Source organism: Paramisgurnus dabryanus, chromosome 18 (genome assembly GCF_030506205.2).
Source record: "Paramisgurnus dabryanus chromosome 18, PD_genome_1.1, whole genome shotgun sequence".
NCBI classification, from domain to species: domain Eukaryota; kingdom Metazoa; phylum Chordata; class Actinopteri; order Cypriniformes; family Cobitidae; genus Paramisgurnus; species Paramisgurnus dabryanus.
In genome coordinates this window covers 36,859,518-36,884,515 of record NC_133354.1, presented here as the reverse complement: position 1 = coordinate 36,884,515, position 24,998 = coordinate 36,859,518, and the positions used below count along the sequence as shown (strand labels likewise).

General features: G+C 35.6%; 6 non-coding genes across 6 annotated transcripts; all 6 read right to left on the bottom strand.

Moving 5' to 3' along the window:
• Positions 1 to 367: 367 nt before the first annotated feature.
• LOC135753176 (U1 spliceosomal RNA) lies at positions 368 to 532 on the bottom strand. Its single transcript, XR_010533485.1, has one exon. It is a non-coding gene; the product is annotated as a U1 spliceosomal RNA (small nuclear RNA).
• A 782-nt stretch (positions 533 to 1,314) lies between these two features.
• LOC135753217 (U2 spliceosomal RNA) lies at positions 1,315 to 1,505 on the bottom strand. The gene has a single exon (XR_010533525.1). It is a non-coding gene; the product is annotated as a U2 spliceosomal RNA (small nuclear RNA).
• Positions 1,506 to 8,751: 7,246 nt separating this feature from the next.
• Positions 8,752 to 8,916, bottom strand: LOC135753174 (U1 spliceosomal RNA). The gene has a single exon (XR_010533482.1). It is a non-coding gene; the product is annotated as a U1 spliceosomal RNA (small nuclear RNA).
• A 782-nt stretch (positions 8,917 to 9,698) lies between these two features.
• On the bottom strand, positions 9,699 to 9,889 carry LOC135753216 (U2 spliceosomal RNA). The gene has a single exon (XR_010533524.1). It is a non-coding gene; the product is annotated as a U2 spliceosomal RNA (small nuclear RNA).
• A 7,251-nt stretch (positions 9,890 to 17,140) lies between these two features.
• LOC135753173 (U1 spliceosomal RNA) lies at positions 17,141 to 17,305 on the bottom strand. The gene has a single exon (XR_010533481.1). It is a non-coding gene; the product is annotated as a U1 spliceosomal RNA (small nuclear RNA).
• A 782-nt stretch (positions 17,306 to 18,087) lies between these two features.
• On the bottom strand, positions 18,088 to 18,278 carry LOC135753197 (U2 spliceosomal RNA). Its single transcript, XR_010533505.1, has one exon. It is a non-coding gene; the product is annotated as a U2 spliceosomal RNA (small nuclear RNA).
• Positions 18,279 to 24,998: the final 6,720 nt, after the last annotated feature.

The following is a 24,998-nucleotide window of genomic DNA, read 5'->3' as shown; positions in this document are numbered from 1 at the left end:
GTTTAACTGTTGTCATTTTCTTATAAAAGCCTTTATAATTTATTAGTTTGGATGATTGCCATTCCCGAGAACCTCTTATATTGGAAGGAAAAGAATCATCTAAGCATTATTTTGTTGACTGTCTCTTAGACATGTAGCCGTTTGATTGTGGTTCTATTCAATGGCTAGTCTATTCTTTTGGAATGGTCAAACGTCTATTAGATTTTCACTGACAGCCCAAATTAAGCCTTGTTTTAGCCTAGACACATATTCGCTGTCTATTAGAAATTATGTAGTCGTTAAATAGCCGCTTTTTTGATGACTAATGTATTCTTGGGCCGTGGTTAGACGTCTCTTGGACAAAAGAATCTATTTTTAACACAAAGGTCAGGGGAGAGCGCGAACGCAGTCCCCCACTATCAGAAATTTTGCAGTCGAGATTCCCACATTTGGGGAATTCGCAAAGGGTCAGCACAACCGGAGTGCAATGGCTGAGCCTCGCCCTGGGTGAACCACCTTCATGATCATGGTGTCTCCCCTGCCAGGTAAGTATGAGCGACACCCTTTGAGGCCAGACGGACGCATCTTCCTGTGACCGATCACATCGACGGCGCCCCCGAAGGCCATCCGACTAACATTTCATTACTGTGTGTGACCAGGTGGAAAGCGCACGAAGCCACGTCTGAGACCAAACATTCTTCGAGATCTACCCTATTTTTATTCCGTTTCCAGCCCGGTTGAACCGTGTAGAGTGAAATATGTGAAACAATTTAAATCAAATGGATTTAAATTGCGCATTCAAATATATGGTTTCGTTATTACAAAGTAACTTTACGTGGAATAGAAACAAATAAATGTACAGAGCAATCAAGAAACAACGAAAGCATAGCAATTTTAGAACGTGGATAAATAAAAACACAGGGCTCAATGACTTACCCGTTGTCGTTGTGAGTTAAACAAGTACAGCTATGCCTCCAGGTCTGTCGACGTTGCTGTGGTTTTTCGACAGCTGTAGTATGAAGGGTAGTGAAAAAAAGTTTTCAGGTGTTTTTAACATTCCAATCGGCCTCTTTCGCTTTTGTTGCACCTTCAGCTGTGTCGAGGATGTTTAATTCGTCCTCGGATCACCACCACAAACTTGTAAAGAAAATAATTAAATACATTACAAAAACATTTCTTTGTCAGCGTGTTCATTTCCACGCAAGCTTTTCGTTAAACCAATAAAGCCAACGAAAACACAGCAATTTTAAAACACACGGATTAGAAAAAACACCGTCATTCACGCACAGAAGAAGCAAATTCTTTTTTTATACTTGACTTATTTGTCCCCGAGAAGGGGAGCGCACCATTCATGGAAACACTGCAATACCATGTTGATGCATGGAGTGGAAGGAGCAAGCTCCGCTTCCATTTCCGAAGGTCAAAAATCCATTTAACATATAGTCCCCGGATAGGAGACGTATCAGACATTAAACTGATAAGAACAGATACTACGCTTGATCTTAGCCAAAAGGCCGAGAAGCGATACCGGAATAGACGCAGCCAAAGGGGGAGCCGGCGAAGGCGCTGGCTTTTGGGGTGGAGGCTAGCGGGCATTTAACTCTATACGTTCTCATTGTATAACCCAGAGGTAGAACGTTGAGCTAGCAGATCAGAAGTTCATGTTTTCTAAACCCATGCAGAAAACACACACACAAACTGTTGGGAAAAAGCAGTCATCGCTTAACCAAACAGAAACATGAAGTAAAGCTTCAGTTAATTTGCTTGCAGCTTGCAGATCCAATACGTCGATCGTAAAGGTAATGCCGGTAGATCGCACATACCTTAACTGTGTATGCTGCTCCACGCCTCCACGAGCTTCGGGAAACAGAGCGCAAAATTGTCATTATGGTCTTGGATTAACTGTGAAACATGCTTTGCCTTTCTTCTCAAATGTGTTTTCATAAATCTTACGCTGTCCGCTGCAGCTCAGTCGTCTAACTTCTAAAATTTACCAGGATGCGCATTTTTTCCTTGATGCAGGAACTGATCCACGCTCATGAGAGAGAGAGAGAGAGAGAGAGAGAATTTAGAATTTTCAAAAAACCTTTATTACAAATTAAAACATTTTCATAACCTCAAATCAGAAAAAACAAAGGGGAAAAAAATATATATATATAGTAACGGAAATAACAAAAAATAAGCCAACATAGGAGCAAAGACCAAATCATCTTCAATAACCAGACACAGAGCTCCTCCATAATACCAAATCAATTCAAAAGAAAGAAGATCATTCATTGCTTTTAAGTATCTAAAACCAATAAGGATTCTAGATTTAACTTATTTTAAAAACTGCTAATATATCATGGCTTCCAGGTCTGTCAACGTTGCTGTGGTTTTTCGACAGCTGTAATATGACGGGTAGAGTGAAAAAAAAATGTTTAAGTGTTTTGAACATCCCAATCTGTTCGTTTACTTAGTATTTTATTCATGTTTTCGAGTTAAAAAATAATTCTTAAATCAAGATACATTTACTTAATAAGCAAAGTGGCTTAGAATTTAAGTCTTGTTTACTGAAATAAATTCTAAAATGTAATAGGTTAAGGCTTAAAACAAGTAAAAATATCTGCCAGTGGGGTAAGAAAAATAAACCTAAATTGAGTTTATTATTGAATTAAGTTGAAACTAGAATTAAGTTTATTTTTCTTACCCCGCTGGCAGATATTTTTTACTTGTTTTAAATATAAACCTGTTGATTTTTATAATTTATTTCAATTATTACAAAGTATACGATCTGATTTTTTAATCGCGGTGTTTGTTTTATTCCTCGTTTCTTTTCCGTGCATTTGCTTTATTTATTTATTTTTGCTTGTTGCATTTAAATGCACGTTTGATTTGTTGCCACATTATTCTGTGTTAATGTATTTTTTAACATGTTTATAAACAAAAAGTGCGTTATTATAATTAATTATATGGCTGTGAATTCCCAGCAAACACAAAACGCTTTTATAACAATTTTCTATTACAATACATAATATCTTACGCCACTTTGCTTACCAAGTAAATGTATCTCCATTTAAGAATTGTCAGATATTCACAAGAAAACAAGACAAAAACAGTAAGTAAGATATTCATTTACTTTTTTCTTTCAAACATGAATTTACAGACGGCTGGAAATTTTAAATAAAATAACTAGACATACCTATTCGGGTCTGCTCCCGTTTGCTGTGATGACGGGGACTTAGTCCAAAGCACATTTTGAGGAATACTTACACATTTTACTTCTTATTTCTTTGGAATTAATTATTATTTATTTTCAATTACAAAGTATGCGATCTGATTTTTTTAATCGCGGTGTTTGTTTTATTCCTCGTTTCTTTTCCATGCATTTGCTTTATTTATTTATTTTCTGCTTGTTGCATTTAAATGCACATTTGATTTGTTGCCACATTATTCTGTGTTAATGTATTTTTTAACATGTTTATCAACAAAAAGTGCGTTATTATAATTAATTATATAGCTGTGAAATATATACAAGAATTCCCAGCAAAAACAAAACGTTTTTATAACAATTTTCTATTACAATACATAATATCTTAAGCCACTTTGCTTACCAAGTAAATGTATCTCCATTTAAGAATTGTCAGATATTCACTAGAAAACAAGACAAAAACAGTAAGTAAGATATTCATTTACTTTTTTCTTTCAAACATGAATTTACAGACGGCTGGAAATTTTTAATAAAATAACTAGACATACCTATTCGGGTCTGCTCCCGTTTGCTGTGATGACGGGGGACTTAGTCCAAAGCACATTTTGAGGAATACTTACACATTTTACTTCTTATTTCTTTGAAATTAATTATTATTTATTTTTAATTACAAAGTATGCGATCTGATTTTTTTTAATCGCGGTGTGTGTTTTATTCCTCGTTTCTTTAGCTCACACAACATTCTACCAAAAAACAGCAGATCATTTTCTACTAGATAACTCCATACACTATGGATTAAAAATGTCCCGACTGCGAACCTGATAAAACCCAGGTAAAAAGCAAATACAAATAAACCATTTTGATTTAGCAAAAGTTTACAAATAAATGCACTCCCTGCACACAACAAGCACGTCTAGTTACCATTCATTTTTTGCGTGATTTAAGTTTCGTCGCATACATTTTGGAAGGCACACGATAAAAACAAAATAAGGCTTTTAATGTATGCAGACTTCATTCTCCGTTGAGGGCTTATCAATCATAATAAACGCTGTTAACTCTTCTCATTGAATGGTCTAAATCCAATGCTGGTAAAGAAATCAAATGTGCATTTCAACGCAACAAGCAAGCCGTAAAGCAATGGATGCAGGCAAACAAACGAGGAATAGCACATACACCACGATTAGATCATCGGGTCTCATACTTTGGAATTAATAAGAAATAATTATTCAGTCTAAAGAAATAAGAAGTAAAATGTCTGAGTATTTCTCCAAATGTGCAGACTCATTACAATAAACGGGAGCAGACACGAATAGTTATGTATGTCTCGTTATTTTATTTAAAATTGACAGCTGTCTAACATATGATATATTTTGATAATACGAAATGCTAAAAAAATAATATAACACCAATCGACAATATATGTTATTGTTATTTTTACAAGTAAATTCATGTGTAGGAGAAAACAAAGCAGCTGTCAGTCCATACTATATTGAGTGGCCATCGTAGTGGTGCAACCTGAACGATGTTTTCCCTACTTCCGGTCAAAGGCGCCATTTTGTGAAATAGGCATATAGGTGACGCTGGAGCACGCGCGGCCATTGTCTCTGTTCAACAAAGCAAGTGTATATATACACATACGCATATTTTTCCTCAATCAATCACCGAATACAAGGTGCAATTCGATGCCAACTGGCCCTTCTCTCTGGTTTCATGTTTGTAAGGAAAATTAAGGGGGAAATTACGATAGCATTTCAGCCAAACATTCATTCGTGCCACGCTGCTTTTCTTTGAACGAAAAAAAACCCCTCTGCTCCCCCTACACAATTTCTTCTCCTGTTATTTTATGCTTAAAACAAGCAAATAAATCTGCCTACAGGGTAAGACAAAATTTGTGAACTTTTCCCATAAACACTTAATTCAAGAAAAATTGTCCCACCCCACTGGCCATTTTTTATCCACAATACACATTCGATGTCTGCACGCACCATTGTCTTTGTTCAACGCAAACAATTCTGTTGCGTTTTTCTTTGAACGAAGTGCTCCGCCTAGATAATTTGACCCATATTCACATGGGTTTGTTTCTCGTTTTTTCTTTGAGAACAATCTATATAGCGCTTTCCACAATCGTTTTGGTGTTAGCTTTACGTAAAATAGAAACACAGAAAAGTACTGAGCGATGGAGAAACCACGAAGCGGAACTTATTATGGACCACGGATTGGCAAACAAACTGGCAACCACGCACAAAAGAAGCAAACTCTGGTTTTAAACTCACCTTATTTGTCCCCGGAAAACGCCAGAGTCGATGCACGGAGTGGACGTAGCAAGCCTCGCTTCCATAGCCGAAGGTCAAAAATCCATTTAAACGTGTAGTCCCCGGTGTCCACTCGATCTTACACAAAAAGCCGAGAAGCGATACCGCAATGGCATCCGGAGAAGGCGCTGGCTGTCGGGATGGAGGTTAGCGGGTCAGAGGTCCGGCACTGAAGGTCTGCGTTCATTACTCACCGTGTGTATTTCACTCTATACTTGTAAAAAAAACATACAAATACATACAGAAACAGTTATCACTCATACAAAAAGAAACACGAAGGTAAAGCTTCAGTTAATTTGCTCGCTGAATGCTTTTTGCATGCACATACAAAACTGAACAAAACTGATATACTGAACAACATAGGCCCCAAAATTGAGGAACACCAGTTGTTTAGTTAAACTGATTGAATAGCACTTTGCTTCCTATTTGTTAAATATGAAATGAGACAATAAATTACAAATTACATTTCAATGCCTGCAGCGTGTTCATGTCCACACCACAAATAAAACCGTGTGACCCTTTTTTTTTTTTGGTTAAAAGTTTGAAAGTTTCGAACCTACGCAACACTCTAAAGACAAATGCTCCTAAATAGTAACAAATAAGGGTTCTTCAGCTTGTAACCATAGCAGAACCCGTTTTTTTGGTACTATATAGAACCTTTTTATACGGTTCTATAAAGAATCTTGCCTTGAAAAGTGCTCACCTCAGTGGTGCTATAAAGAACAATTAATTTATCAGCTGTCAGGAGTGACATTTTTGTTATTTATCCACTTTCTAATGTATAGCACTTGATAAGGATTAACAGTTTAAAAACAGAAATGCAAGACATCAGAAAATACATTTATTTTTTACTTTCATAACATGAGAGGTGTCATACAATAACAAATATGTGCTTTAAAATCACATTCCTAAGTTAAAAATATACATAAAAATAGATATATGGATCATTACACAAATCACTACTCAAAGGAAATATGTTAAATAACTGCTTCAATATTAATTAACAATAACATTTGGCCAAGGCAGTCCTTGTAAATAGACATATAAATAGACAAATAAAATCATGACATATATGCCATAGAGCCTGAGATAGAGAAAAATAATAAGGAATTCTGCTTTTACTACCATCTCAGAAATATTGCCAGAATTGGAGGTTTTGTCTCAAGACAGGACTTAGAGAAACTTGTTCATGCTTTCATCACCAGCAGGGCCGATTATTGCAATGGACAATGGATTAAAAAAGTACTGTTACTTGTTTAAAAACCACTTCATGGCTACGGGCCGAAATACATGACAGATATGCTAATCGAATATGAAACCGATTACTCGGATCAATAGGATCAGGTCATTTAGAAAAAACAAGGGTTCACTCAAAACAAGGTGCATCAGCATTTAGTTATTATCAGCTTTCAGAAGAGATCAGATGTGCTTCAACAGTAGACACTTTTAAATCTAGATTAAAAACACATCAGTTTAACTTTGCATTTACTGAATGATTTAAAACAGTACGAATAAAACAGTACAAAAGAATAAAACAGTATGAACCTTACCTGTTATAAAGGGAATGAAGCTTACGGTATGGTGCTTACCTGCAGAAATAAATAAAGTACAATAAGAACACACAGAACTTCAATTTTCAAAATTATTTTAACAATAAATGATGATTATTTAACTGGTTTACCTGTTTGCGATTACCACAGAATCCCGTCACCTGGCTGCGGTCTTCATTTGGTGAACGGTTCTCCACTCATAATTGACCTATACAAGAAATAGAGAAGAATAATAAGCAATTCTGCTTTTACATGTAGATGTGTGCCCCAAGAACACAGACACACCGGCCCCAAAAAGTTTAAACAGTACACATTTCTGTTATTTTAATGTGGCAAATGTGTCAGCTTTAAAAGAAGCATACATTACCTTTTAAAGAGGATGCGCACTGCGTGAAATACCTTTACTCCCAGCATAAGCAAGCAATTTTCAAAATGCTTTTAAAAGTAATGGTGATTATTTTACTTGTTTAACTGTTTGTGATTACCATGGAATCATGTCACCATCATTTTTAAGCTTGTAAAGCAAATAATGAAATATTGACTTAGTAGGAAAAAATATTTTGGAAGTATCGTGATAAATGATGAAGAAAATATTTTGCAAAGTGATGGTTAGCACACGGTTGATGGTACCTAATAAATTCCATCATATTTTTTTTATTCCTACTATGGAAGTCAATGGTGACTATCTGCTGTGGGTTTACCATCATTCCTCAAAATACCTTCTTTTGTGTTACTCAGAAAAAAACTAATCCTCGTGTTGTTGTAAGCCTGTATGCATGAGTAAATGATGACAGAATTATCATCATAAATTGAAATATCCCTTTAAACTGTATTTCCCCCCCTTAAACCTAAACTTATTTTCTTACAGCAAGTCATTTAGGTAATCAAGAAAATACTTTACCCGTTGTCTTTGTGAGTTAAACAAATACAGCTACGCTTCCAGGTCTGTCGACGTTGCTGTGGTTTTTCGACAGCTGTAGTATGAAGGGTAGCGAATGAATGAATACATTGCAAAAAATCATTTCTTACTTGTTATTTCGAACTGTTTTCACTGTACAAATATCTAGAAAGTCTTAAAATAAGATGCATTTTTTGATGAGCAAAATGCCCTAAGAAAATAAGCCTAGCCTTTAGGGAGAAAAAAACTCAAACTTTAAGCGAATTTGGGCTTAAAACAAGCAAATAAATCTGCCAAAGGGGTAAGAAACAAATCTAGATATAAACACTTAATTCAAGAAAAATTGTCGTAGCCCATTGGCAGATTTGTTGGCTTGTTTAATGTACATGGATGTACAATATTTCAATTTGTCTTGTATTTATTAGCATTTTGTATTGCCCAACGCTGTCTATGTTGTTTAACTGTTGTCATTTTCTTATAAAAGCCTTTATAATTTATTAGTTTGGATGATTGCCATTCCCGAGAACCTCTTATATTGGAAGGAAAAGAATCATCTAAGCATTATTTTGTTGACTGTCTCTTAGACATGTAGCCGTTTGATTGTGGTTCTATTCAATGGCTAGTCTATTCTTTTGGAATGGTCAAACGTCTATTAGATTTTCACTGACAGCCCAAATTAAGCCTTGTTTTAGCCTAGACACATATTCGCTGTCTATTAGAAATTATGTAGTCGTTAAATAGCCGCTTTTTTGATGACTAATGTATTCTTGGGCCGTGGTTAGACGTCTCTTGGACAAAAGAATCTATTTTTAACACAAAGGTCAGGGGAGAGCGCGAACGCAGTCCCCCACTATCAGAAATTTTGCAGTCGAGATTCCCACATTTGGGGAATTCGCAAAGGGTCAGCACAACCGGAGTGCAATGGCTGAGCCTCGCCCTGGGTGAACCACCTTCATGATCATGGTGTCTCCCCTGCCAGGTAAGTATGAGCGACACCCTTTGAGGCCAGACGGACGCATCTTCCTGTGACCGATCACATCGACGGCGCCCCCGAAGGCCATCCGACTAACATTTCATTACTGTGTGTGACCAGGTGGAAAGCGCACGAAGCCACGTCTGAGACCAAACATTCTTCGAGATCTACCCTATTTTTATTCCGTTTCCAGCCCGGTTGAACCGTGTAGAGTGAAATATGTGAAACAATTTAAATCAAATGGATTTAAATTGCGCATTCAAATATATGGTTTCGTTATTACAAAGTAACTTTACGTGGAATAGAAACAAATAAATGTACAGAGCAATCAAGAAACAACGAAAGCATAGCAATTTTAGAACGTGGATAAATAAAAACACAGGGCTCAATGACTTACCCGTTGTCGTTGTGAGTTAAACAAGTACAGCTATGCCTCCAGGTCTGTCGACGTTGCTGTGGTTTTTCGACAGCTGTAGTATGAAGGGTAGTGAAAAAAAGTTTTCAGGTGTTTTTAACATTCCAATCGGCCTCTTTCGCTTTTGTTGCACCTTCAGCTGTGTCGAGGATGTTTAATTCGTCCTCGGATCACCACCACAAACTTGTAAAGAAAATAATTAAATACATTACAAAAACATTTCTTTGTCAGCGTGTTCATTTCCACGCAAGCTTTTCGTTAAACCAATAAAGCCAACGAAAACACAGCAATTTTAAAACACACGGATTAGAAAAAACACCGTCATTCACGCACAGAAGAAGCAAATTCTTTTTTTATACTTGACTTATTTGTCCCCGAGAAGGGGAGCGCACCATTCATGGAAACACTGCAATACCATGTTGATGCATGGAGTGGAAGGAGCAAGCTCCGCTTCCATTTCCGAAGGTCAAAAATCCATTTAACATATAGTCCCCGGATAGGAGACGTATCAGACATTAAACTGATAAGAACAGATACTACGCTTGATCTTAGCCAAAAGGCCGAGAAGCGATACCGGAATAGACGCAGCCAAAGGGGGAGCCGGCGAAGGCGCTGGCTTTTGGGGTGGAGGCTAGCGGGCATTTAACTCTATACGTTCTCATTGTATAACCCAGAGGTAGAACGTTGAGCTAGCAGATCAGAAGTTCATGTTTTCTAAACCCATGCAGAAAACACACACACAAACTGTTGGGAAAAAGCAGTCATCGCTTAACCAAACAGAAACATGAAGTAAAGCTTCAGTTAATTTGCTTGCAGCTTGCAGATCCAATACGTCGATCGTAAAGGTAATGCCGGTAGATCGCACATACCTTAACTGTGTATGCTGCTCCACGCCTCCACGAGCTTCGGGAAACAGAGCGCAAAATTGTCATTATGGTCTTGGATTAACTGTGAAACATGCTTTGCCTTTCTTCTCAAATGTGTTTTCATAAATCTTACGCTGTCCGCTGCAGCTCAGTCGTCTAACTTCTAAAATTTACCAGGATGCGCATTTTTTCCTTGATGCAGGAACTGATCCACGCTCATGAGAGAGAGAGAGAGAGAGAGAGAGAGAATTTAGAATTTTCAAAAAACCTTTATTACAAATTAAAACATTTTCATAACCTCAAATCAGAAAAAACAAAGGGGAAAAAAATATATATATATATAGTAACGGAAATAACAAAAAATAAGCCAACATAGGAGCAAAGACCAAATCATCTTCAATAACCAGACACAGAGCTCCTCCATAATACCAAATCAATTCAAAAGAAAGAAGATCATTCATTGCTTTTAAGTATCTAAAACCAATAAGGATTCTAGATTTAACTTATTTTAAAAACTGCTAATATATCATGGCTTCCAGGTCTGTCAACGTTGCTGTGGTTTTTCGACAGCTGTAATATGACGGGTAGAGTGAAAAAAAAAATGTTTAAGTGTTTTGAACATCCCAATCTGTTCGTTTACTTAGTATTTTATTCATGTTTTCGAGTTAAAAAATAATTCTTAAATCAAGATACATTTACTTAATAAGCAAAGTGGCTTAGAATTTAAGTCTTGTTTACTGAAATAAATTCTAAAATGTAATAGGTTAAGGCTTAAAACAAGTAAAAATATCTGCCAGTGGGGTAAGAAAAATAAACCTAAATTGAGTTTATTATTGAATTAAGTTGAAACTAGAATTAAGTTTATTTTTCTTACCCCGCTGGCAGATATTTTTTACTTGTTTTAAATATAAACCTGTTGATTTTTATAATTTATTTCAATTATTACAAAGTATACGATCTGATTTTTTAATCGCGGTGTTTGTTTTATTCCTCGTTTCTTTTCCGTGCATTTGCTTTATTTATTTATTTTTGCTTGTTGCATTTAAATGCACGTTTGATTTGTTGCCACATTATTCTGTGTTAATGTATTTTTTAACATGTTTATAAACAAAAAGTGCGTTATTATAATTAATTATATGGCTGTGAATTCCCAGCAAACACAAAACGCTTTTATAACAATTTTCTATTACAATACATAATATCTTACGCCACTTTGCTTACCAAGTAAATGTATCTCCATTTAAGAATTGTCAGATATTCACAAGAAAACAAGACAAAAACAGTAAGTAAGATATTCATTTACTTTTTTCTTTCAAACATGAATTTACAGACGGCTGGAAATTTTAAATAAAATAACTAGACATACCTATTCGGGTCTGCTCCCGTTTGCTGTGATGACGGGGACTTAGTCCAAAGCACATTTTGAGGAATACTTACACATTTTACTTCTTATTTCTTTGGAATTAATTATTATTTATTTTCAATTACAAAGTATGCGATCTGATTTTTTTAATCGCGGTGTTTGTTTTATTCCTCGTTTCTTTTCCATGCATTTGCTTTATTTATTTATTTTCTGCTTGTTGCATTTAAATGCACATTTGATTTGTTGCCACATTATTCTGTGTTAATGTATTTTTTAACATGTTTATCAACAAAAAGTGCGTTATTATAATTAATTATATAGCTGTGAAATATATACAAGAATTCCCAGCAAAAACAAAACGTTTTTATAACAATTTTCTATTACAATACATAATATCTTAAGCCACTTTGCTTACCAAGTAAATGTATCTCCATTTAAGAATTGTCAGATATTCACTAGAAAACAAGACAAAAACAGTAAGTAAGATATTCATTTACTTTTTTCTTTCAAACATGAATTTACAGACGGCTGGAAATTTTTAATAAAATAACTAGACATACCTATTCGGGTCTGCTCCCGTTTGCTGTGATGACGGGGGACTTAGTCCAAAGCACATTTTGAGGAATACTTACACATTTTACTTCTTATTTCTTTGAAATTAATTATTATTTATTTTTAATTACAAAGTATGCGATCTGATTTTTTTTAATCGCGGTGTGTGTTTTATTCCTCGTTTCTTTAGCTCACACAACATTCTACCAAAAAACAGCAGATCATTTTCTACTAGATAACTCCATACACTATGGATTAAAAATGTCCCGACTGCGAACCTGATAAAACCCAGGTAAAAAGCAAATACAAATAAACCATTTTGATTTAGCAAAAGTTTACAAATAAATGCACTCCCTGCACACAACAAGCACGTCTAGTTACCATTCATTTTTTGCGTGATTTAAGTTTCGTCGCATACATTTTGGAAGGCACACGATAAAAACAAAATAAGGCTTTTAATGTATGCAGACTTCATTCTCCGTTGAGGGCTTATCAATCATAATAAACGCTGTTAACTCTTCTCATTGAATGGTCTAAATCCAATGCTGGTAAAGAAATCAAATGTGCATTTCAACGCAACAAGCAAGCCGTAAAGCAATGGATGCAGGCAAACAAACGAGGAATAGCACATACACCACGATTAGATCATCGGGTCTCATACTTTGGAATTAATAAGAAATAATTATTCAGTCTAAAGAAATAAGAAGTAAAATGTCTGAGTATTTCTCCAAATGTGCAGACTCATTACAATAAACGGGAGCAGACACGAATAGTTATGTATGTCTCGTTATTTTATTTAAAATTGACAGCTGTCTAACATATGATATATTTTGATAATACGAAATGCTAAAAAAATAATATAACACCAATCGACAATATATGTTATTGTTATTTTTACAAGTAAATTCATGTGTAGGAGAAAACAAAGCAGCTGTCAGTCCATACTATATTGAGTGGCCATCGTAGTGGTGCAACCTGAACGATGTTTTCCCTACTTCCGGTCAAAGGCGCCATTTTGTGAAATAGGCATATAGGTGACGCTGGAGCACGCGCGGCCATTGTCTCTGTTCAACAAAGCAAGTGTATATATACACATACGCATATTTTTCCTCAATCAATCACCGAATACAAGGTGCAATTCGATGCCAACTGGCCCTTCTCTCTGGTTTCATGTTTGTAAGGAAAATTAAGGGGGAAATTACGATAGCATTTCAGCCAAACATTCATTCGTGCCACGCTGCTTTTCTTTGAACGAAAAAAAACCCCTCTGCTCCCCCTACACAATTTCTTCTCCTGTTATTTTATGCTTAAAACAAGCAAATAAATCTGCCTACAGGGTAAGACAAAATTTGTGAACTTTTCCCATAAACACTTAATTCAAGAAAAATTGTCCCACCCCACTGGCCATTTTTTATCCACAATACACATTCGATGTCTGCACGCACCATTGTCTTTGTTCAACGCAAACAATTCTGTTGCGTTTTTCTTTGAACGAAGTGCTCCGCCTAGATAATTTGACCCATATTCACATGGGTTTGTTTCTCGTTTTTTCTTTGAGAACAATCTATATAGCGCTTTCCACAATCGTTTTGGTGTTAGCTTTACGTAAAATAGAAACACAGAAAAGTACTGAGCGATGGAGAAACCACGAAGCGGAACTTATTATGGACCACGGATTGGCAAACAAACTGGCAACCACGCACAAAAGAAGCAAACTCTGGTTTTAAACTCACCTTATTTGTCCCCGGAAAACGCCAGAGTCGATGCACGGAGTGGACGTAGCAAGCCTCGCTTCCATAGCCGAAGGTCAAAAATCCATTTAAACGTGTAGTCCCCGGTGTCCACTCGATCTTACACAAAAAGCCGAGAAGCGATACCGCAATGGCATCCGGAGAAGGCGCTGGCTGTCGGGATGGAGGTTAGCGGGTCAGAGGTCCGGCACTGAAGGTCTGCGTTCATTACTCACCGTGTGTATTTCACTCTATACTTGTAAAAAAAACATACAAATACATACAGAAACAGTTATCACTCATACAAAAAGAAACACGAAGGTAAAGCTTCAGTTAATTTGCTCGCTGAATGCTTTTTGCATGCACATACAAAACTGAACAAAACTGATATACTGAACAACATAGGCCCCAAAATTGAGGAACACCAGTTGTTTAGTTAAACTGATTGAATAGCACTTTGCTTCCTATTTGTTAAATATGAAATGAGACAATAAATTACAAATTACATTTCAATGCCTGCAGCGTGTTCATGTCCACACCACAAATAAAACCGTGTGACCCTTTTTTTTTTTTGGTTAAAAGTTTGAAAGTTTCGAACCTACGCAACACTCTAAAGACAAATGCTCCTAAATAGTAACAAATAAGGGTTCTTCAGCTTGTAACCATAGCAGAACCCGTTTTTTTGGTACTATATAGAACCTTTTTATACGGTTCTATAAAGAATCTTGCCTTGAAAAGTGCTCACCTCAGTGGTGCTATAAAGAACAATTAATTTATCAGCTGTCAGGAGTGACATTTTTGTTATTTATCCACTTTCTAATGTATAGCACTTGATAAGGATTAACAGTTTAAAAACAGAAATGCAAGACATCAGAAAATACATTTATTTTTTACTTTCATAACATGAGAGGTGTCATACAATAACAAATATGTGCTTTAAAATCACATTCCTAAGTTAAAAATATACATAAAAATAGATATATGGATCATTACACAAATCACTACTCAAAGGAAATATGTTAAATAACTGCTTCAATATTAATTAACAATAACATTTGGCCAAGGCAGTCCTTGTAAATAGACATATAAATAGACAAATAAAATCATGACATATATGCCATAGAGCCTGAGATAGAGAAAAATAATAAGGAATTCTGCTTTTACTACCATCTCAGAAATATTGCCAGAATTGGAGGTTTTGTCTCAAGACAGGACTTAGAGAAACTTGTTCATGCTTTCATCACCAGCAGGGCCGATTATTGCAATGGACAATGGATTAAAAAAGTACTGTTACTTGTTTAAAAACCACTTCATGGCTACGGGCCGAAATACATGACAGATATGCTAATCGAATATGAAACCGATTACTCGGATCAATAGGATCAGGTCATTTAGAAAAAACAAGGGTTCACTCAAAACAAGGTGCATCAGCATTTAGTTATTATCAGCTTTCAGAAGAGATCAGATGTGCTTCAACAGTAGACACTTTTAAATCTAGATTAAAAACACATCAGTTTAACTTTGCATTTACTGAATGATTTAAAACAGTACGAATAAAACAGTACAAAAGAATAAAACAGTATGAACCTTACCTGTTATAAAGGGAATGAAGCTTACGGTATGGTGCTTACCTGCAGAAATAAATAAAGTACAATAAGAACACACAGAACTTCAATTTTCAAAATTATTTTAACAATAAATGATGATTATTTAACTGGTTTACCTGTTTGCGATTACCACAGAATCCCGTCACCTGGCTGCGGTCTTCATTTGGTGAACGGTTCTCCACTCATAATTGACCTATACAAGAAATAGAGAAGAATAATAAGCAATTCTGCTTTTACATGTAGATGTGTGCCCCAAGAACACAGACACACCGGCCCCAAAAAGTTTAAACAGTACACATTTCTGTTATTTTAATGTGGCAAATGTGTCAGCTTTAAAAGAAGCATACATTACCTTTTAAAGAGGATGCGCACTGCGTGAAATACCTTTACTCCCAGCATAAGCAAGCAATTTTCAAAATGCTTTTAAAAGTAATGGTGATTATTTTACTTGTTTAACTGTTTGTGATTACCATGGAATCATGTCACCATCATTTTTAAGCTTGTAAAGCAAATAATGAAATATTGACTTAGTAGGAAAAAATATTTTGGAAGTATCGTGATAAATGATGAAGAAAATATTTTGCAAAGTGATGGTTAGCACACGGTTGATGGTACCTAATAAATTCCATCATATTTTTTTTATTCCTACTATGGAAGTCAATGGTGACTATCTGCTGTGGGTTTACCATCATTCCTCAAAATACCTTCTTTTGTGTTACTCAGAAAAAAACTAATCCTCGTGTTGTTGTAAGCCTGTATGCATGAGTAAATGATGACAGAATTATCATCATAAATTGAAATATCCCTTTAAACTGTATTTCCCCCCCTTAAACCTAAACTTATTTTCTTACAGCAAGTCATTTAGGTAATCAAGAAAATACTTTACCCGTTGTCTTTGTGAGTTAAACAAATACAGCTACGCTTCCAGGTCTGTCGACGTTGCTGTGGTTTTTCGACAGCTGTAGTATGAAGGGTAGCGAATGAATGAATACATTGCAAAAAATCATTTCTTACTTGTTATTTCGAACTGTTTTCACTGTACAAATATCTAGAAAGTCTTAAAATAAGATGCATTTTTTGATGAGCAAAATGCCCTAAGAAAATAAGCCTAGCCTTTAGGGAGAAAAAAACTCAAACTTTAAGCGAATTTGGGCTTAAAACAAGCAAATAAATCTGCCAAAGGGGTAAGAAACAAATCTAGATATAAACACTTAATTCAAGAAAAATTGTCGTAGCCCATTGGCAGATTTGTTGGCTTGTTTAATGTACATGGATGTACAATATTTCAATTTGTCTTGTATTTATTAGCATTTTGTATTGCCCAACGCTGTCTATGTTGTTTAACTGTTGTCATTTTCTTATAAAAGCCTTTATAATTTATTAGTTTGGATGATTGCCATTCCCGAGAACCTCTTATATTGGAAGGAAAAGAATCATCTAAGCATTATTTTGTTGACTGTCTCTTAGACATGTAGCCGTTTGATTGTGGTTCTATTCAATGGCTAGTCTATTCTTTTGGAATGGTCAAACGTCTATTAGATTTTCACTGACAGCCCAAATTAAGCCTTGTTTTAGCCTAGACACATATTCGCTGTCTATTAGAAATTATGTAGTCGTTAAATAGCCGCTTTTTTGATGACTAATGTATTCTTGGGCCGTGGTTAGACGTCTCTTGGACAAAAGAATCTATTTTTAACACAAAGGTCAGGGGAGAGCGCGAACGCAGTCCCCCACTATCAGAAATTTTGCAGTCGAGATTCCCACATTTGGGGAATTCGCAAAGGGTCAGCACAACCGGAGTGCAATGGCTGAGCCTCGCCCTGGGTGAACCACCTTCATGATCATGGTGTCTCCCCTGCCAGGTAAGTATGAGCGACACCCTTTGAGGCCAGACGGACGCATCTTCCTGTGACCGATCACATCGACGGCGCCCCCGAAGGCCATCCGACTAACATTTCATTACTGTGTGTGACCAGGTGGAAAGCGCACGAAACCACGTCTGAGACCAAACATTCTTCGAGATCTACCCTATTTTTATTCCGTTTCCAGCCCGGTTGAACCGTGTAGAGTGAAATATGTGAAACAATTTAAATCAAATGGATTTAAATTGCGCATTCAAATATATGGTTTCGTTATTACAAAGTAACTTTACGTGGAATAGAAACAAATAAATGTACAGAGCAATCAAGAAACAACGAAAGCATAGCAATTTTAGAACGTGGATAAATAAAAACACAGGGCTCAATGACTTACCCGTTGTCGTTGTGAGTTAAACAAGTACAGCTATGCCTCCAGGTCTGTCGACGTTGCTGTGGTTTTTCGACAGCTGTAGTATGAAGGGTAGTGAAAAAAAGTTTTCAGGTGTTTTTAACATTCCAATCGGCCTCTTTCGCTTTTGTTGCACCTTCAGCTGTGTCGAGGATGTTTAATTCGTCCTCGGATCACCACCACAAACTTGTAAAGAAAATAATTAAATACATTACAAAAACATTTCTTTGTCAGCGTGTTCATTTCCACGCAAGCTTTTCGTTAAACCAATAAAGCCAACGAAAACACAGCAATTTTAAAACACACGGATTAGAAAAAACACCGTCATTCACGCACAGAAGAAGCAAATTCTTTTTTTATACTTGACTTATTTGTCCCCGAGAAGGGGAGCGCACCATTCATGGAAACACTGCAATACCATGTTGATGCATGGAGTGGAAGGAGCAAGCTCCGCTTCCATTTCCGAAGGTCAAAAATCCATTTAACATATAGTCCCCGGATAGGAGACGTATCAGACATTAAACTGATAAGAACAGATACTACACTTGATCTTAGCCAAAAGGCCGAGAAGCGATACCGGAATAGACGCAGCCAAAGGGGGAGCCGGCGAAGGCGCTGGCTTTTGGGGTGGAGGCTAGCGGGCATTTAACTCTATACGTTCTCATTGTATAACCCAGAGGTAGAACGTTGAGCTAGCAGATCAGAAGTTCATGTTTTCTAAACCCATGCAGAAAACACACACACAAACTGTTGGGAAAAAGCAGTCATCGCTTAACCAAACAGAAACATGAAGTAAAGCTTCAGTTAATTTGCTTGCAGCTTGCAGATCCAATACGTCGATCGTAAAGGTAATGCCGGTAGATCGCACATACCTTAACTGTGTATGCTGCTCCACGCCTCCACGAGCTTCGGGAAACAGAGCGCAAAATTGTCATTATGGTCTTGGATTAACTGTGAAACATGCTTTGCCTTTCTTCTCAAATGTGTTTTCATAAATCTTACGCTGTCCGCTGCAGCTCAGTCGTCTAACTTCTAAAATTTACCAGGATGCGCATTTTTTCCTTGATGCAGGAACTGATCCACGCTCATGAGAGAGAGAGAGAGAGAGAATTTAGAATTTTCAAAAAACCTTTATTACAAATTAAAACATTTTCATAACCTCAAATCAGAAAAAACAAAGGGGAAAAAAAATATATATATATAGTAACGGAAATAACAAAAAATAAGCCAACATAGGAGCAAAGACCAAATCATCTTCAATAACCAGACACAGAGCTCCTCCATAATACCAAATCAATTCAAAAGAAAGAAGATCATTCATTGCTTTTAAGTATCTAAAACCAATAAGGATTCTAGATTTAACTTATTTTAAAAACTGCTAATATATCATGGCTTCCAGGTCTGTCAACGTTGCTGTGGTTTTTCGACAGCTGTAATATGACGGGTAGAGTGAAAAAAAAAATGTTTAAGTGTTTTGAACATCCCAATCTGTTTGTTTACTTAGTATTTTATTCATGTTTTCGAGTTAAAAAATAATTCTTAAATCAAGATACATTTACTTAATAAGCAAAGTGGCTTAGAATTTAAGTCTTGTTTACTGAAATAAATTCTAAAATGTAATAGGTTAAGGCTTAAAACAAGTAAAAATATCTGCCAGTGGGGTAAGAAAAATAAACCTAAATTGAGTTTATTATTGAATTAAGTTGAAACTAGAATTAAGTTTATTTTTCTTACCCCGCTGGCAGATATTTTTTACTTGTTTTAAATATAAACCTGTTGATTTTTATAATTTATTTCAATTATTACAAAGTATACGATCTGATTTTTTAATCGCGGTGTTTGTTTTATTCCTCGTTTCTTTTCCGTGCATTTGCTTTATTTATTTATTTTTGCTTGTTGCATTTAAATGCACGTTTGATTTGTTGCCACATTATTCTGTGTTAATGTATTTTTTAACATGTTTATAAACAAAAAGTGCGTTATTATAATTAATTATATGGCTGTGAATTCCCAGCAAACACAAAACGCTTTTATAACAATTTTCTATTACAATACATAATATCTTACGCCACTTTGCTTACCAAGTAAATGTATCTCCATTTAAGAATTGTCAGATATTCACAAGAAAACAAGACAAAAACAGTAAGTAAGATATTCATTTACTTTTTTCTTTCAAACATGAATTTACAGACGGCTGGAAATTTTAAATAAAATAACTAGACATACCTATTCGGGTCTGCTCCCGTTTGCTGTGATGACGGGGACTTAGTCCAAAGCACATTTTGAGGAATACTTACACATTTTACTTCTTATTTCTTTGGAATTAATTATTATTTATTTTCAATTACAAAGTATGCGATCTGATTTTTTTAATCGCGGTGTTTGTTTTATTCCTCGTTTCTTTTCCATGCATTTGCTTTATTTATTTATTTTCTGCTTGTTGCATTTAAATGCACATTTGATTTGTTGCCACATTATTCTGTGTTAATGTAGTTTTTAACATGTTTATCAACAAAAAGTGCGTTATTATAATTAATTATATAGCTGTGAAATATATACAAGAATTCCCAGCAAAAACAAAACGTTTTTATAACAATTTTCTATTACAATACATAATATCTTAAGCCACTTTGCTTACCAAGTAAATGTATCTCCATTTAAGAATTGTCAGATATTCACTAGAAAACAAGACAAAAACAGTAAGTAAGATATTCATTTACTTTTTTCTTTCAAACATGAATTTACAGACGGCTGGAAATTTTTAATAAAATAACTAGACATACCTATTCGGGTCTGCTCCCGTTTGCTGTGATGACGGGGGACTTAGTCCAAAGCACATTTTGAGGAATACTTACACATTTTACTTCTTATTTCTTTGAAATTAATTATTATTTATTTTTAATTACAAAGTATGCGATCTGATTTTTTTTTAATCGCGGTGTGTGTTTTATTCCTCGTTTCTTTAGCTCACACAACATTCTACCAAAAAACAGCAGATCATTTTCTACTAGATAACTCCATACACTATGGATTAAAAATGTCCCGACTGCGAACCTGATAAAACCCAGGTAAAAAGCAAATACAAATAAACCATTTTGATTTAGCAAAAGTTTACAAATAAATGCACTCCCTGCACACAACAAGCACGTCTAGTTACCATTCATTTTTTGCGTGATTTAAGTTTCGTCGCATACATTTTGGAAGGCACACGATAAAAACAAAATAAGGCTTTTAATGTATGCAGACTTCATTCTCCGTTGAGGGCTTATCAATCATAATAAACGCTGTTAACTCTTCTCATTGAATGGTCTAAATCCAATGCTGGTAAAGAAATCAAATGTGCATTTCAACGCAACAAGCAAGCCGTAAAGCAATGGATGCAGGCAAACAAACGAGGAATAGCACATACACCACGATTAGATCATCGGGTCTCATACTTTGGAATTAATAAGAAATAATTATTCAGTCTAAAGAAATAAGAAGTAAAATGTCTGAGTATTTCTCCAAATGTGCAGACTCATTACAATAAACGGGAGCAGACACGAATAGTTATGTATGTCTCGTTATTTTATTTAAAATTGACAGCTGTCTAACATATGATATATTTTGATAATACGAAATGCTAAAAAAATAATATAACACCAATCGACAATATATGTTATTGTTATTTTTACAAGTAAATTCATGTGTAGGAGAAAACAAAGCAGCTGTCAGTCCATACTATATTGAGTGGCCATCGTAGTGGTGCAACCTGAACGATGTTTTCCCTACTTCCGGTCAAAGGCGCCATTTTGTGAAATAGGCATATAGGTGACGCTGGAGCACGCGCGGCCATTGTCTCTGTTCAACAAAGCAAGTTTATATATACACATACGCATATTTTTCCTCAATCAATCACCGAATACAAGGTGCAATTCGATGCCAACTGGCCCTTCTCTCTGGTTTCATGTTTGTAAGGAAAATTAAGGGGGAAATTACGATAGCATTTCAGCCAAACATTCATTCGTGCCACGCTGCTTTTCTTTGAATGAAAAAAAACCCCTCTGCTCCCCCTACACAATTTCTTCTCCTGTTATTTTATGCTTAAAACAAGCAAATAAATCTGCCTACAGGGTAAGACAAAATTTGTGAACTTTTCCCATAAACACTTAATTCAAGAAAAATTGTCCCACCCCACTGGCCATTTTTTATCCACAATACACATTCGATGTCTGCACGCACCATTGTCTTTGTTCAACGCAAACAATTCTGTTGCGTTTTTCTTTGAACGAAGTGCTCCGCCTAGATAATTTGACCCATATTCACATGGGTTTGTTTCTCGTTTTTTCTTTGAGAACAATCTATATAGCGCTTTCCACAATCGTTTTGGTGTTAGCTTTACATAAAATAGAAACACAGAAAAGTACTGAGCGATGGAGAAACCACGAAGCGGAACTTATTATGGACCACGGATTGGCAAACAAACTGGCAACCACGCACAAAAGAAGCAAACTCTGGTTTTAAACTCACCTTATTTGTCCCCGGAAAACGCCAGAGTCGATGCACGGAGTGGACGTAGCAAGCCTCGCTTCCATAGCCGAAGGTCAAAAATCCATTTAAACGTGTAGTCCCCGGTGTCCACTCGATCTTACACAAAAAGCCGAGAAGCGATACCGCAATGGCATCCGGAGAAGGCGCTGGCTGTCGGGATGGAGGTTAGCGGGTCAGAGGTCCGGCACTGAAGGTCTGCGTTCATTACTCACCGTGTGTATTTCACTCTATACTTGTAAAAAAACCATACAAATACATACAGAAACAGTTATCACTCATACAAAAAGAAACACGAAGGTAAAGCTTCAGTTAATTTGCTCGCTGAATGCTTTTTGCATGCACATACAAAACTGAACAAAACTGATATACTGAACAACATAGGCCCCAAAATTGAGGAACACCAGTTGTTTAGTTAAACTGATTGAATAGCACTTTGCTTCCTATTTGTTAAATATGAAATGAGACAATAAATTACAAATTACATTTCAATGCCTGCAGCGTGTTCATGTCCACACCACAAATAAAACCGTGTGACCCTTTTTTTTTTTTGGTTAAAAGTTTGAAAGTTTCGAACCTACGCAACACTCTAAAGACAAATGCTCCTAAATAGTAACAAATAAGGGTTCTTCAGCTTGTAACCATAGCAGAACCCGTTTTTTTGGTACTATATAGAACCTTTTTATACGGTTCTATAAAGAATCTTGCCTTGAAAAGTGCTTACCTCAGTGGTGCTATAAAGAACGATTAATTTATCAGCTGTCAGGAGTGACATTTTTGTTATTTATCCACTTTCTAATGTATAGCACTTGATAAGGATTAACAGTTTAAAAACAGAAATGCAAGACATCAGAAAATACATTTATTTTTTACTTTCATAACATGAGAGGTGTCATACAATAACAAATATGTGCTTTAAAATCACATTCCTAAGTTAAAAATATACATAAAAATAGATATATGGATCATTACACAAATCACTACTCAAAGGAAATATGTTAAATAACTGCTTCAATATTAATTAACAATAACATTTGGCCAAGGCAGTCCTTGTAAATAGACATATAAATAGACAAATAAAATCATGACATATATGCCATAGAGCCTGAGATAGAGAAAAATAATAAGGAATTCTGCTTTTACTACCATCTCAGAAATATTGCCAGAATTGGAGGTTTTGTCTCAAGACAGGACTTAGAGAAACTTGTTCATGCTTTCATCACCAGCAGGGCCGATTATTGCAATGGACAATGGATTAAAAAAGTACTGTTACTTGTTTAAAAACCACTTCATGGCTACGGGCCGAAATACATGACAGATATGCTAATCGAATATGAAACCGATTACTCGGATCAATAGGATCAGGTCATTTAGAAAAAACAAGGGTTCACTCAAAACAAGGTGCATCAGCATTTAGTTATTATCAGCTTTCAGAAGAGATCAGATGTGCTTCAACAGTAGACACTTTTAAATCTAGATTAAAAACACATCAGTTTAACTTTGCATTTACTGAATGATTTAAAACAGTACGAATAAAACAGTACAAAAGAATAAAACAGTATGAACCTTACCTGTTATAAAGGGAATGAAGCTTACGGTATGGTGCTTACCTGCAGAAATAAATAAAGTACAATAAGAACACACAGAACTTCAATTTTCAAAATTATTTTAACAATAAATGATGATTATTTAACTGGTTTACCTGTTTGCGATTACCACAGAATCCCGTCACCTGGCTGCGGTCTTCATTTGGTGAACGGTTCTCCACTCATAATTGACCTATACAAGAAATAGAGAAGAATAATAAGCAATTCTGCTTTTACATGTAGATGTGTGCCCCAAGAACACAGACACACCGGCCCCAAAAAGTTTAAACAGTACACATTTCTGTTATTTTAATGTGGCAAATGTGTCAGCTTTAAAAGAAGCATACATTACCTTTTAAAGAGGATGCGCACTGCGTGAAATACCTTTACTCCCAGCATAAGCAAGCAATTTTCAAAATGCTTTTAAAAGTAATGGTGATTATTTTACTTGTTTAACTGTTTGTGATTACCATGGAATCATGTCACCATCATTTTTAAGCTTGTAAAGCAAATAATGAAATATTGACTTAGTAGGAAAAAATATTTTGGAAGTATCGTGATAAATGATGAAGAAAATATTTTGCAAAGTGATGGTTAGCACACGGTTGATGGTACCTAATAAATTCCATCATATTTTTTTTATTCCTACTATGGAAGTCAATGGTGACTATCTGCTGTGGGTTTACCATCATTCCTCAAAATACCTTCTTTTGTGTTACTCAGAAAAAAACTAATCCTCGTGTTGTTGTAAGCCTGTATGCATGAGTAAATGATGACAGAATTATCATCATAAATTGAAATATCCCTTTAAACTGTATTTCCCCCCCTTAAACCTAAACTTATTTTCTTACAGCAAGTCATTTAGGTAATCAAGAAAATACTTTACCCGTTGTCTTTGTGAGTTAAACAAATACAGCTACGCTTCCAGGTCTGTCGACGTTGCTGTGGTTTTTCGACAGCTGTAGTATGAAGGGTAGCGAATGAATGAATACATTGCAAAAAATCATTTCTTACTTGTTATTTCGAACTGTTTTCACTGTACAAATATCTAGAAAGTCTTAAAATAAGATGCATTTTTTGATGAGCAAAATGCCCTAAGAAAATAAGCCTAGCCTTTAGGGAGAAAAAAACTCAAAATTTAAGCGAATTTGGGCTTAAAACAAGCAAATAAATCTGCCAAAG